Here is a 13,919-nt window from a genome sequence, read left to right on the forward strand (position 1 = left end):
TCTGACCTCAACCCCACTGAAGACCCTTGGGATGAACTGAAAATTCTGAAAAAGGATCAGACCTCAGTAAGATCAGTGCATGATCTACCTAAAGTTCTTTTGGCTGAATGAGCAAATCCTCAGACACATTCCAAAATGTGGTGGAACACCTTCCCAGAAAAGTGGATAATGTTGTAATAATAAACAGTGGCAAAATCTATAATGTGTTTTTTAAAGCACATATGGGTCTGATGGTCAGGTGTACAGAAGATTTGAGCCAGACGTATTAAAACTATGAAGCTTGCCATGACATCATAACTTCCTGCCTAAAATAGTGTTGGTCTCCATCTATTGAGCCATGAACTCACCCAAAACCTGCTTCCACCTGCTCACCTTTTTCCTATAACGCATCCTGGTTGCATCTATTCCCCAGGTAAGTCACACACACACACACACCCAGCGGCCCACATGATGTAAAAAGAAAAGACCAAGACGCCGTGGTAAAGTTCTAATGCTCATGTCCCCATTGTAGGTGTCCTCTCTGGTGGACACGGGTCAGCATAGACACTCTGGCTGGTCTGCGGCTATAAACAGTAAGCTGTTTAAGACCCAGTCAGTTTTAGAATATAATGTTTTAGAATATTCATATGTCATATTAATACAATACTTAGAGATAAAGTGTTGATGTGTAAATTAATTTCTCACAGGAAACAATACATAATTGTGTGTGTGTTGCTCTTATTCCACATGTTTATGTTTAAAGTCTGAACAGCTTTTGAGCCCTGTCTAGGACTGGAGTGGGACCACAGCCTGCTGATAAAATAAACCAAGAATGCAAGAATGATGATGGAAGCTTGGGTCCAGACACTTTACACAGGCACGCACACACATTCTCATTCTCACTCTTACACTCACACACTCTCTCTCTCTCTCTCACACACACACACACACACACACACACACACACACACACACAGGCCTGTTGTATTACACTGTACAGGCCTGTAAGTGTTACTGTAACCAAATAATGATACAGCTACAGCTACTAGAGTAATCATCTTTGTCTCCAGACACTTTTTTAATGTCACTTCAACATATAATATGTCATGTATACCTTTTTATAATGAAATTTAATCAAAATTCATGAAACATCCAATTTTCAGGCTTTTGGGTGTAAAGCACCTGATAACTCTTATATTTCCAGTAAAAAAAGATTTACTACTGTAGAGTAAATCAGTTCTTACTTATTAATTAAGGTTTAATTAGGATATGTGACATGTTTAGCAAATGTACTTTATTAATAGTGTGTAACTGATGCTTATGTTTGTTTTCCTCCTGCTAGGATTTCCTTTGCTAATTTCCTTGCCAGAGTGGCCGAGGCACCCTAGTTGTCCTACTCTTAAAATAACATCCATTATACTACCACTACAACTACAGCTACTACTACTACTAATAATAATAATATTAATAATATTAAAAGTAGTAGTAGTAGTTGTAGTAGTAGTAGTAGTAGTAGTCTCATTATACAGCACTAAAAGCTGCTTTACAAAAGATAACAATCAATATGAAAAATTGCTAACACACCACACATAAAAACAAGGCACTATTATGTGTGGGCTACTGGAAAACATCCAAAATACACTAAACGGAGAAAAGTAAAAGATTTGATCTCACATAAAAGCACTGATAACTACAATACTACACAGTTAGAAGTTCAATTAAATTCGCCATAATTACGGCATCATAATGTGAACCTGCATGTCAGTATAATTGGACTATGTGCAATGCAGATTTACAGTGTTGTAAAATTCAGATTTTTTTCTCTTTTTTTGGTCACACTTAGAGAATTTAAGTACTTGTCATGTATCAGTTTGGAAAGGGTTACAAATCCATTTCTAAAGTTTAGGGACTCCAGCAAACCATGGTGAGAGCCATTATCCACAAAGCGAGAAAACTTGGAACTGTGGTAAACCTTCAGGTTAAAAATGACCTCTTCTTTGTCTTTCGGCTGTTCCCTTTCAGGGGTCGCCACAGCGAATCATCTGCCTCCATCTTACCCCATCCTCTACATCCTCTTCTCTTAAAAATGACTACAAGAGCACAAATGACTCATCCAGGAGCTCATAAAAGAACCCAGAACTTACTTGCCTTCAAGGTCAGTGTTCATGATATAACAAAAAGAAAGAGACTGGGCAAAAATGCCATCCCGAGAGAGTTAAGATTAGAAAGCCACTTCTGACCAAAAAGAACACAAAGACTCGTCTCAGATTTACTAAAAGAACATCTTGATTTTCCCCAAGACTTTGATGCTAATATTCTTTGGACTAAGGAGAGAAAAGTTAAATCTTTTGAATGGTGTACATCTTAACACAAAACTAAAAAGCATTTAACAAAAAAAATAAATATAATGTCAACAGTGAAGCAGTGAAGCTTCAGGACCTGGATGACTTGCCATAATTAATGAAAGCATGAATTCTGTGTTCTAACTGCTTTTTGTATTTACTTTGGTTATCTTTGTCAATCTAAATTCTTCTTAATACTGAAAAAAATTATTAAAGGTCCAATTACACTGAACACCTTTTGCGAATTGCTGTTTATCATTTTGTGATCTTACCTACAATAGATAAATCAAGATCACCATCTTTTATCTTTGCTGTAAATATTCTGTTTTAACAAATAACTTTTTTTTCCTTAACAATTTATGTTATTACTGTATTTTACTTATCATACCATAGGGCTGAATTGAATAAAGAACTTCCTTTTCTGACCTTTCTAGACATCTCTGTAGCTAGGCCCTGACTCGGTGAGCTGCCTTTGGCTAAATGATTTACATAAATGCATGTGATTGAATAAACCACAACAGATTATCTGCTAAAGAAGCTACATTAGCTCATGTTTAGAAAACCGGAGAAGCAGAACTAGTTGTAATTTTTTTTTTTTAAATGCTGAATTGCTTTGCTTTGTACAGTATACAATCAGACCATGGTCCACCAGTCGCACTAGTGTTACTGCATCTGCCATTTCCACCAGGGGCTCATGAGTAGCCCAGTCACTCACTTGGGGTATAGATAATAAAAGGGTTAGGCATTTGATCAATCCTTTTTTATTTCTCAAGAAGCATTAATGTTAGGCTGCAACTTAAATCATTGCCGCTGCCAAGCCTCCTTCCTGTATAATATTTTAATTGTCAGAATGCTCAGACGGTGAGCCATTGCCATGGTGCCTCATTACTCAAGTTAAGATAAAATGATTACTCATGCTAAAGGAATAACTCTTTCATGGGACTCTGATGGTTAACTTGTTTTTTATTTTTCAGAATACTACTCTGTGCTGTCATAGGGGTGTAATCAAGTTTAAAAAATCAAGTAACTGTTTTCGAGCACCTAGTGTCATGTAATGACATAATGCCGTAATAATAGCATTGATATTTATCTCCCTGAAATACATTGAAATGCAGATATCCCACCCTGTGAAAACTAACTTCAGGCAAAAACACAATAGGATTTCAGGCTAAACCACAAGCACACATACTCAATCATACAATTGATATGGAATTTGGAAATACCAATCAGCCTTCAGCATACATCTTTGAACTATATGAGAAAAGCAGCATTTTCAGAGGAAACCTGCCAAGCACAAGGAAAATATGCAAACTCCATGCACAGAGAATGGAGGAGAGATTCAAACCCCATTCAAATTCAAATTTTCATAAGTTTACAAACTTTCAATCACAGCTGTTACAGCTAGCCAGATAAACCATCAAATATCAATTTCCAGGATATTGTGCATGATTTGTTGGCTATCATTATGTAGGAGACTCCTGAAACTTCGGGAGAGGTGGGGTATCTCAAAATGCTCATACTACTTTATTTCTGTATCTGACGATGTCTTGAGCAGGACTTGAGCTCCGGTTCAGGTGACAGTGCTGAATGCTGGTTCATAAGAGAACCTGTTGCTGAGACTAGTTAATGCACAAATATTGCTTTGTCATACAATGCACGCCACAAAATACTGTGCCGACGGAAGCTTTTCAGACCATTTCAAGTTTTCCACATTTTTTGTCATCTTAAATAATTTAAATAATTTTTCTCATCATTCTACCACCTGTAAAAACTCCAACTTGATAAATATTAAATGAATTAATATTGCATTGCATATGCAATTGTTGGCCCAGCTTTCCACAATGGTATTTGTTGAGACAACAAGTAACATTGTGTTCTTGAAAACTTTGGAAACAGAACGAGTAAACTAAAAATATCAGGTCGACCCAGCAGTTTACCGTCCCTGAGATGCAATCATGTGATTTATAAGATACTCCTGAGAATGACAAAGTATCAAACCCTTTTAAATATGAAACTGTATATAGCTTTATTCCACCATTAGAATAAAAAAAAAAAAACTCTTTTAAAAACTTTCTTTTACACACTCTGGTGGTATATAGTCTTAATATATTTTATTTGTATCAGATATTTTGTATAATTTATCTTCTTTGCCTTTATAAGAGATCTCTTGTTAGTTTTTTTTAATTAGAGATCTGTTGTGGATGATTGGGTCAGAGGGGTGACGACTGGCCTTTTGGAGCTACTGTACAGGGGGATCAATATCAAGGTACTGCAGCAGCTCTAGGCTGTTTGGTCAGGTCTATGCTCTAAATATTGAATTCCAAAAGGACTGGGCATACGCCAAGGAAGCCATTCGAATGATTATAATTGAAGATACAGTACATGCTCCCTCAGATTCACATGTTGAGAAACAAACTCTTGTTGCCATAGACTCTTTTTCTTAGAATATCTGACACATTACGAAAAAAGTGTTCAAAAGTCAAATCTTTGCTATTTTTTTATGATATTGTAATGTAAAAGAATCAGTAAGTTACTGATAAGCATCTGGTGTTATACAGGTATTTAAAGGTATATGAAGCTACTAACTTTTAAGCAAAATAGAACCTGTATTCTCCTGTGTTATGCAGATCACTATTTAACTTTGACTAGTTTTAGAAGAAAAGTTTTTTAAGTAAGTTTTTATGTTGCAGAGGTTTGGAGTGTTTTTTTTTTTTATTTATAAAAAATTACTGAAAGACTGAAATATCTTATTTACACAAGTATTCACACCCATCATTTAGTTTTTGGTTAAAGCACTTTTGACAGCAATGACAGCCTCAAGTGTTCCTTGTGAATGATATTACAAGCTTGGCATACCTTTCTTTTGGAAATTTATTCCATTCAATATGGTAGAATTATTCAAGCTCAACTACATATGTTGGATGAGCAGGATTGGTGCACAGCTCTTTTCATAGATGTTCTATTAGGATCAGGTCTATAGCTGGGCCACACTTTCACAGAGTTCTTCTATAGCCTCCCCTGTGTTTTCTTGCCTTGGGTCATTGCCCTGCTCAAATATAAACTGTCACCCAAGCCTGAGACCCTATGCACTCTGGTAAAGGTTTTCATTCAACATTACTTATATTAAAATACATTTTTCTATATCCATTTTTCCATTATTCTGACTAATCTCCCAGTACACACAGCATGATGATACCACCACCATGTTTGATTGTAGGGATGGTTTTAATAAGGTGATGCATAGTGCCTGATCCATCCACACATGGCGTGGGAAATTGTGTGCAAATAGTTAGAGTATTTTCCTTCTCATGGTCTGAGAGACTGTTGGGGGCTTTTTGGCAAACTCCCAGCAGGCTGTCATGTGCCTTTTAGTAAAGAATGGCTTCTGTCTGGTCATAAGTTTGACTGGTGGAGTGCAGTGATATTTATTCTTTTGATATTTATTCTCATGCTTTTTCTCTCATCTTGTAACAAACATAGCAAAATGTGGAAAATTTAAAATGGTCAGGAAAATTTCCATCTGCACTGTAACTTATAAAAGTAAACAAAATTCTAGACAACTGCAATTTACCAAGCAGCGTAAAATAAAAAAGCTTGCCTAATTTCCGAGATCTGCATATTATGCAGTTTGGGCATAATGCTAGAGTAATCATCAGCCTCCCATATTATGATCTGTTGTGTTTGTCCTTTTCTCCCTTTAGGATTTCTGAACTTTGTTGTCAAAGGATGACAGATGGACGTGTAAAGCAAATAAAGGTTAATAAGTTGTAGTTTTAAGGTTGCTTTTGCAATGTTGCTTTTGGGTCATTCATACCAAAGATGTTTCTAACTTTTAAAGACAATATCGTCCTGATGTCATGTTTCGGGTGCACGACATTCAGTTTGGTGACATCACAACTTAGTTACAACTATTTAAGAACGTCATTCAGTGTTTATGTAGTAAACACAAGGGTTTATGTAGTAAACACATACAAATAGTGAAATATACCAGTGTTATTATACTTAATATACTTAATACTTAATGCTGCTTGTCTAATCAAATTAGTGGTCCAAAACAGTTACATAAGAATTTTATAAGATAAATGTAATCTTTTTTTTTTTTTTTATACTTTGATTCATGCTTTCAACAGCCTCTTTAATAATGGTCTTTAACCCAGCTGGAAGCATGGCTGACTATAGCCCTTAAACACACACACACACACACACACACACACACATACAGATGTACAGAATAAGGGCCAACAAAAATAAAGTCAAACAGTCACCATACCAAATCTTCAGAGCCCCTGCGCACTGTCAGCTCACAGCAAATATGGTAAATATCAGTGTAAATGAGCCATAATAAAGGTTTCAGTGTGTGTGTGTGAGTTGTGCAAAAATCTAAATTAGCTTCATCCTTCATCCGGCACCATATGAAAAAACAACTCCATATTTTCCTCTCAGACTCTTAGTCAGAACCTCTCCCTCACCTCCCTTCTCTACATCCAACCATTTTTCTGTAAGCTGCTCTGTGCTGAGATTATTGCTATAAAGAGGAAGAAAACAGGGATCGTGGTAAAATCAGAGAGGAAGAGACTTGTTATCCATCCTGCCACATGAAAGCTGTCCTTTTTTGCCCTGTGCAACAGATTTGGGTGAGGATTTATGTACTGTGTGTGTGGGAGGGGTGGGGGGCGGGGGTATATTAGTGATGCAGTGCAACTAAACTCACATCACCTAAACCCAAAGAACAAACTTTTTCTGTTCATAAACAATCTTTACAAACAAAATGTATGTATATATATATATATATATATATCTGCATGCGCATTTTGGTGTTTTTCAGCATGTAATTTATGAAGTGCGCTTTATGACCCAGTGCTGATTTATATCCCACATGGCTCTGATGTAAGAGACCCTGAACAAAGCACTGCTCTGAGATCCCCTACGCTGCTTTTTAATGTCTCTTACCTATCGCCAGCTCTCCAGCACAGAAGGAAGATCTCTGATCTGTTAATTATCCTGAATTCCCTCTTGCTTCTGTTGCAGGTCTTTCCTTTGGCATGTGTTTCACATTTATGAGCTGATGTACGGCTGATAATGATCTTAAATGGTTTTATTTTAATAATAGCCCAGGGCGTATTAGGGAATGACTCAATGTACATTCTGATTTGTGTATAAAATGTCTCGGTGCTGGTCTCACCTTGGATCACCTGGGGAGAGAAGTGGGATTGTTTAATTGACGTGGTTTATGCTGTAATGGCTATAAAGCAATGAGGTAAAAGTCTGAGGTTAAACTCTAAGGCATTAAACTCCCCTGTAGGTATAAACCTGTGGATAAAGACGGTTTCCTTAACTTAACACAGACAACACATGCACACCAACCAGACCAACCAGAAGTGCCCACCCAGAGGTTGGCACATGTCATTTGCTTGCACTGGATTTCCTAAACTGGGTGTGGATTTCTTGGCATAGCTGGTTGGAAGATGCGCACACACACAAACGCACATATTTATCCTCTCTGTCTCTTTCTCTCTTCACTCTACTCAAGGAATTTATGATTTTGATTCATTTTAAATAAACTTATATAACATATCTATATATCCATCTATCATTGATTTAAAGAATTCTTCAAACTACTATTAAAATTGCAGGATCAAACAAGGATATTTCATTTCGATTTTGCTGGTTGTTAGAGTGCAGGACTTTAAAGCCTACGCTAGTATTACTAACTTTGTATTTTAAATATTATCCAGTATATGCAATACACCCGTGTATGTAAAAGAACAGAAGAAAAAACATTGGGAGCAACTTTAATTAGAGAAAAGTAATTTCTTTTCGAATATTCCTGCCCAACATCTTAATCATCCATCCATCTATCCACCCATTATCTATACCAATTTTCCTGCGTAGGTTTGTGAGGGGCCTGGAGCCTTTCACAGGAAACTTAGGGCACATGGGATGGAACACACTAGATGGGGTGCCAACCCATTACAAAGCACAAGCACACACATTCACAGACCCAATCATATATTATGGGTAATTTGGAACTTCCAATAAACCTTCTGTGCGTGTCTTTCGAACACAGGCGAAAGCCAGAGAACCTGGAGGAAACCCACCAAGCATGAAGAGAACATGCTAAATCCATGCACACAGGACCGGAGACTATATTTAAACCTCCGAACCACGGGTGTGTGAGGTGTGAGGCGACAGTGCTAACCCATTCCAGTCATAAAATCCAATATTTATTTACTTTACATTTCACCCATTTTCATGCACATTGCCAGAATGTATGTAATTATAGTCCTAGTCCTACCTCCTAAAGGCTATCACCCTTATTCTCCCACTCTTTCTTCTATCCCTTCATCATTCCTGTTTTCTTTGGCAAATGACAGGAGATTTTGACATCTGCTGATGATCTAATGCTACATCTCGGGCCAAGTCCAACAGAGTAAAATGTGAAAAATACTTGTGCTGACTGTATTTTCTCTTCATTCGCCTCACGCTGAACCGGTCCACCAGCACTCGTAAACCTCACGTTAATCACTCTCAAATATTGTTGATGATATTTGTGGGTTGGGTTGGTTGGACCTGAAGCCAATCGACTCTTCGTCTGCCTGGTAGCTATGAGTTAGGTCACTTCAGTCGGAGAGAAAAAAATTTACATGTGTTTAGGGAAACACATATAGACTTTGCTCTTGCTTTATATCCGGTGTCAGTTGGCACCAATGCAGTTCTATATGGACATGACCATTTAATTTATGAGGGGAGGAGTGATAGATGATGTATTACAGCAATACGCAAATCTCTCATCATGTGGGTGTGAGGCTGTCAGTGTGTGTCTATCTGCAGGAAAGGGGCCATACAGTAAATGTATGGATCTGACTCGGGTCTGCCCTCATGCTCACTCAACAAAGAGCAGTATTGTGTGAATGAGGTTTCTGAACTTTCTCTGTCCCTTTATCACTTCCCCCAAAGCATATAGAAACTGACATGCAAAATGCCTGCACAGCTCTCGGCGCGATCCAAATGGGAGCAATTGGACTGGTGGCAGTCCGATCAGGAGCAGGCTGCGGGGACTTGGCATGTTTGCTTTTCTGGGATTAGTTAAAATCATGCATGTAATAAGGAGAAAATGGCTTTTAAGCTTGCCTGTAGGAAACAGTGTTCATGGAACCACTGCATTATGCCTTATTAAAGACAGACCAGAGAGAGCAGTTCTGAGGAAGCAAGCTTAGAAATGTGCATTGAAAAAAAGGGCAACTTTGTGATTGCAACTAATAATAATATGAGGGAAGAGAAATTGATATAAAAGCCTGGCATGTAATTGGATACATCCCTTGGAAATAAATCTTAAAATCTTGTCTGAACATAGTTATCCCATCTTTACAGCTTCAAATGTGCACATAATTCCTCCAGGTTTCCTTTATTTTACAGCCAGATTTACTACTTCAAAGTTTAGCCCAAGTGCCAAAAATCATTATGTTTTAACGAACGAAATGTAGAGTTTATTGATAATGAATGATGTAATGTCAATGTTATTTTCAAATAATTTACATTCTGACAAACACAGTTTATTTTAGTATCCTAAAAGATCCTCCGAAGTTCAGTGTAGCAACCTAAAACAAGTTGTTTTCTACCTGATCTATTTTTTGAAATGTGCATATGATGCATTTCACTTTAAAATTAAATAAATGAATTCTGACAGTTTTGAGAATAAAAAAACAGCTTTTGTAAAAGATGAAAAAGTATTACAAACTGACAGAATATTTAGCATGAATTTTCTTTGAGTTAAAAGAGTGATAAAGGGATAAAAAGGGATATTATTATTATTATTATTATTATTATTAATAAATGTTTTAATTTTATATTTTTTCTATTTTTATATATTAGAATCCTGAACAGATCTTCTGTTTGTTCATATTGAGAACACTTGAAGCACAGTTTTAAGCATCACATGGTATATGTGCTGTAAATTATTTTTGAAATGTCTGCAACATGTTTTGGCAGAATTACCAGGCTCCAAGGCAGGATGAGTGCAAATAAAATCATTCAATATATATATGACAATTTTATAAGTCATATTTTGGCTAGAAAAAATACATTAAAGTATAATAATAATAAATAATAAAATAGAAATAAGAAAAAGAAATAACAAGCCTGGAAAAAATTATAGAATTACAACAAAGAGCCTTTTAAATGTGGAAGGAACATATTGAATCATCACACACAAGGGTGCATTACAGTGTAGGTTTTGTTCTCTGTGAAGATGCTTGTGAAAGTATGGGTGTATGAGTATGTGTTCGTGAGAGTAAGGTCTCAGATAAGGCCACTCTCTCCTGCTGTTCATTAGAGTTTAATAGAGAGCAGAGGTCAGCTTGGGGGTGCACACGCATCATCGTCATCATCATCCCTCACTCCGCTGCTCGAGCTGTCACAATGAGTCCTTTATTCCTTTTATTAATCCCGTATACTTTACACTCAGTGCACACACTACGCACATTTGTAGTGCCTGCCAACTACAAAAATTTAATTTATATTAAGCTTCTTGCTTTGAACTTAGTCCTGGCTTACAGCTTGTCGTTATGTCATAATACTGTAACATTAGTGCAGGGTATTAACTCCAATAAATATGGAACTTATACAAACAAGGCAATCAAATTTATAGCTACTGTCATAATACTGAAAGTATTATTTAGGTAGTCAAATCGTCAGCACTGCTCAGTGATACCACAGTAATGTTAAACGCTCAAATCTCACTCTCCAACAGTAAAACTGGCAGTTATTTAAAATAAAATTTACACTTACTGCCCACTTCATTAGGTCCACCTTTTGCTGTTTGTTAATGCACATATTTATGCTCAGCCAATCACATGGCAGCAACTCAATGCATTTAGGCATGTAGACATGGTCAAGATGACCTGCTGAATTTCAAACCGAGCATCACAATGGGGAAGAAAGTTGATGTAAGTGTCCTCGAACCTGGCCAGACGGGCTGGTCTGAGTTTTCCAAACTGCTGATCTACTAGGATTTTTACTCATAACAATCTTTACAGGTTTAAAGAGAAAGATGTGAAAAAGAGAAAATATCTAGTGAGCGGCAGTTCTCTGGACGAAAAATGCCTTATTGATGCCAGAGGTCAGAGGAGAGCAGCAAGACTGGCTCAAGCTGATAAAGGCAACAGTAACTTAAATAACATCTTATGAAAAATGATGTCTGCCAGAGAGCATCTCTGATTGCACAAGACATCAAGATTCATATCATGGATGTGCAGCTGAAAAATCTGCTGAACTGCATGATGTTATCATATCAATATGGGCCAAGATCTCTAAAGAATGTTTCCATAACCATGTTGAATCTGAAACAAAGACTTAAGGCAGTTCTGAAGGCAAAATGGTGCATCACTAGCAAGGTGTACCTACTGTAATGAAGTGAGCGTTCTCTGTATATTAATGTTATCCTTTCTATAGTAACAACTTGAATACGTCTAATTTTAAATTGCTTATTTAATTTAACGATTAAAAATGTGTAATTACTCACATTAAAAAGATTTCTGTTAGCAGACTTTTATTTCATATTCTTCGAAAGGATCATTATTTTCTTGTTCTTTCGGCTGCTTTTATTAGGAGTCGCCACAGATGATCATCTGAGACACATATTTGATTTTGACACAGATGTATCACTGGATCCCCTTCCTGATGCAATACTCACAATTGGTGCCAAAACTAAGTGCTGGGTAAGGGGCATTAGCTGGGATGTAAATCAGGAGTGTAAGTAAGACTAATCGGTTAAAGTAAGCAGTACGGAAAAGAGGAGAGGACAGCTGCCTGCCAAAACTCTGTCCACCATCTCCATGTAATATTCTCCTCGCCTTTTGGCTACATAGTGCTGGTAAGAATTTAGACTACTTTCACCCCTGATGCAAACCCAGGTCTTTTGTATCTGAAACAGGAATTCCAAAAACTGAGCCCCCAGTGCCCGAGTGTGTGCTTGGGAATGGTCAGAGCTTTCAGACTTTCTGCTTTTCAGTTTTTTTGGTGACATAATATTTTTAAGATTTTTGTTATCTTTTTAAATAAGTAAGAATTTTTTTTTTTTATAAAACAGATGATGACAGAAACTAGTAAAACATTAAATGGAAGCAGAAAATATTAAAAAGTATGACATGTCTAATAATATATTGGAAATGGCATTCCATCATTGGTAATGTGCTGAAGTACAACTCTTTGGGACTCGTATAGAAAAATAAAACAGCTTTCACACTGTGCTTTATTCTTTGCTCATCATATAAAAGTATATTAACTTACACTCATGCAGAATGACCTTACACATCCTGTCACTGTTGAAATGATTTATTACGGCCAAATAAGGCCCAAAGTGGTATGGGTCACCAAAACATCCTTAATAAAACTTAATAAAAGTTCTATTCCCCTTCCAGTTTATTTTTAATACACGAGTCAAACTCTCTGCTGGCGGTTTTACTCCCATCTGCTTTCATACTGTATGTGGTCACATCTACTATGTTATTCGTGTTATTTATGTCTACGAATTATATCTCTTGTACGTGATTTTTTTCATCACTGCATCTCACTGTTGTTTTCTGTCTCTGGTGTTCATCTTCGTATATATCTTCAGGTTTCATCTGACCACTCAAGGAATTTTGGAATGACGTCAAAGAATATAATGTTTGACCCCTATGCCTTTCTTGGCATTTGGGAGGTTATATTTTATAATCAGAAACACAAGTGAAAACGTAACAAATCTCTTGGAAAGCACTCAAGTGCAGCAGTGAAGACTCCTCCATTCGCACTGAGAGATAAGGAGCATCGAGGTTTGAACAAATGCTTCTTTTTGTTATATACAAACTGATGAATTTCTTCGCTCAGGGCTCCTACAAGGGAGCATCACAGCTCCTCACAAAAGTGGTGGTTTTGGCACTCACTGTCCAAGTGGAAGAAGCGGAAACTCATTGTGACAGATTACTTTCACTATGACTAAGGATTGTATCAACGAAAAAAAGCTTTTAGACCAGCGCTCTCCGTTTCTCATTTTCTTCTCGCTCTTCTCACTGCAGGACGAAGTCACAGCACTACAACTCCATGACTCTGCACCGGCCATGTATACACAGTGTATGAGCGAAAAATAATCTTATTAAGCTCATAAGTGTGTGTTTTATGTTTTATAGGTATGTTTTCGCACCTGGAAAAGAGGAGCAGGAGGCGGAGCAGGGGGTAAGATGCAGACTCTCTGGTCAAGGCTGCAGACTAAGCAACTCTAAGGGAAATTGGTTTTTAAGTCAAGCTCAAGGATTTCTTCACTTATGGGGTATAAATGTAAATACATTTCGTTGTCCAAAGCCAACATCCTGCTCAATGATTTATTTAAGAGCGCAACATCAGTGGCTGTCACCTAAGATAGCAGTCATAACCTCTTACACCACCTGACAACCACAGTCTCTAGACTTTCTTCTCATTTTACACCCTCTGGCATCTTCGCTTCCATAAACTTTTAGAATGTGAATTTATAGGTGAGACTTTTGTCAAGCTCATGATTTATGGGCAGAATCCTACAGTGTGTGGGTCTGTCTTTCCCCTTCCCTCTCTGTAGAGACTGTCTAC

This window comes from Clarias gariepinus, chromosome 8 (assembly GCF_024256425.1).
Source record: "Clarias gariepinus isolate MV-2021 ecotype Netherlands chromosome 8, CGAR_prim_01v2, whole genome shotgun sequence".
Classification (NCBI taxonomy): Eukaryota; Metazoa; Chordata; class Actinopteri; order Siluriformes; family Clariidae; genus Clarias; species Clarias gariepinus.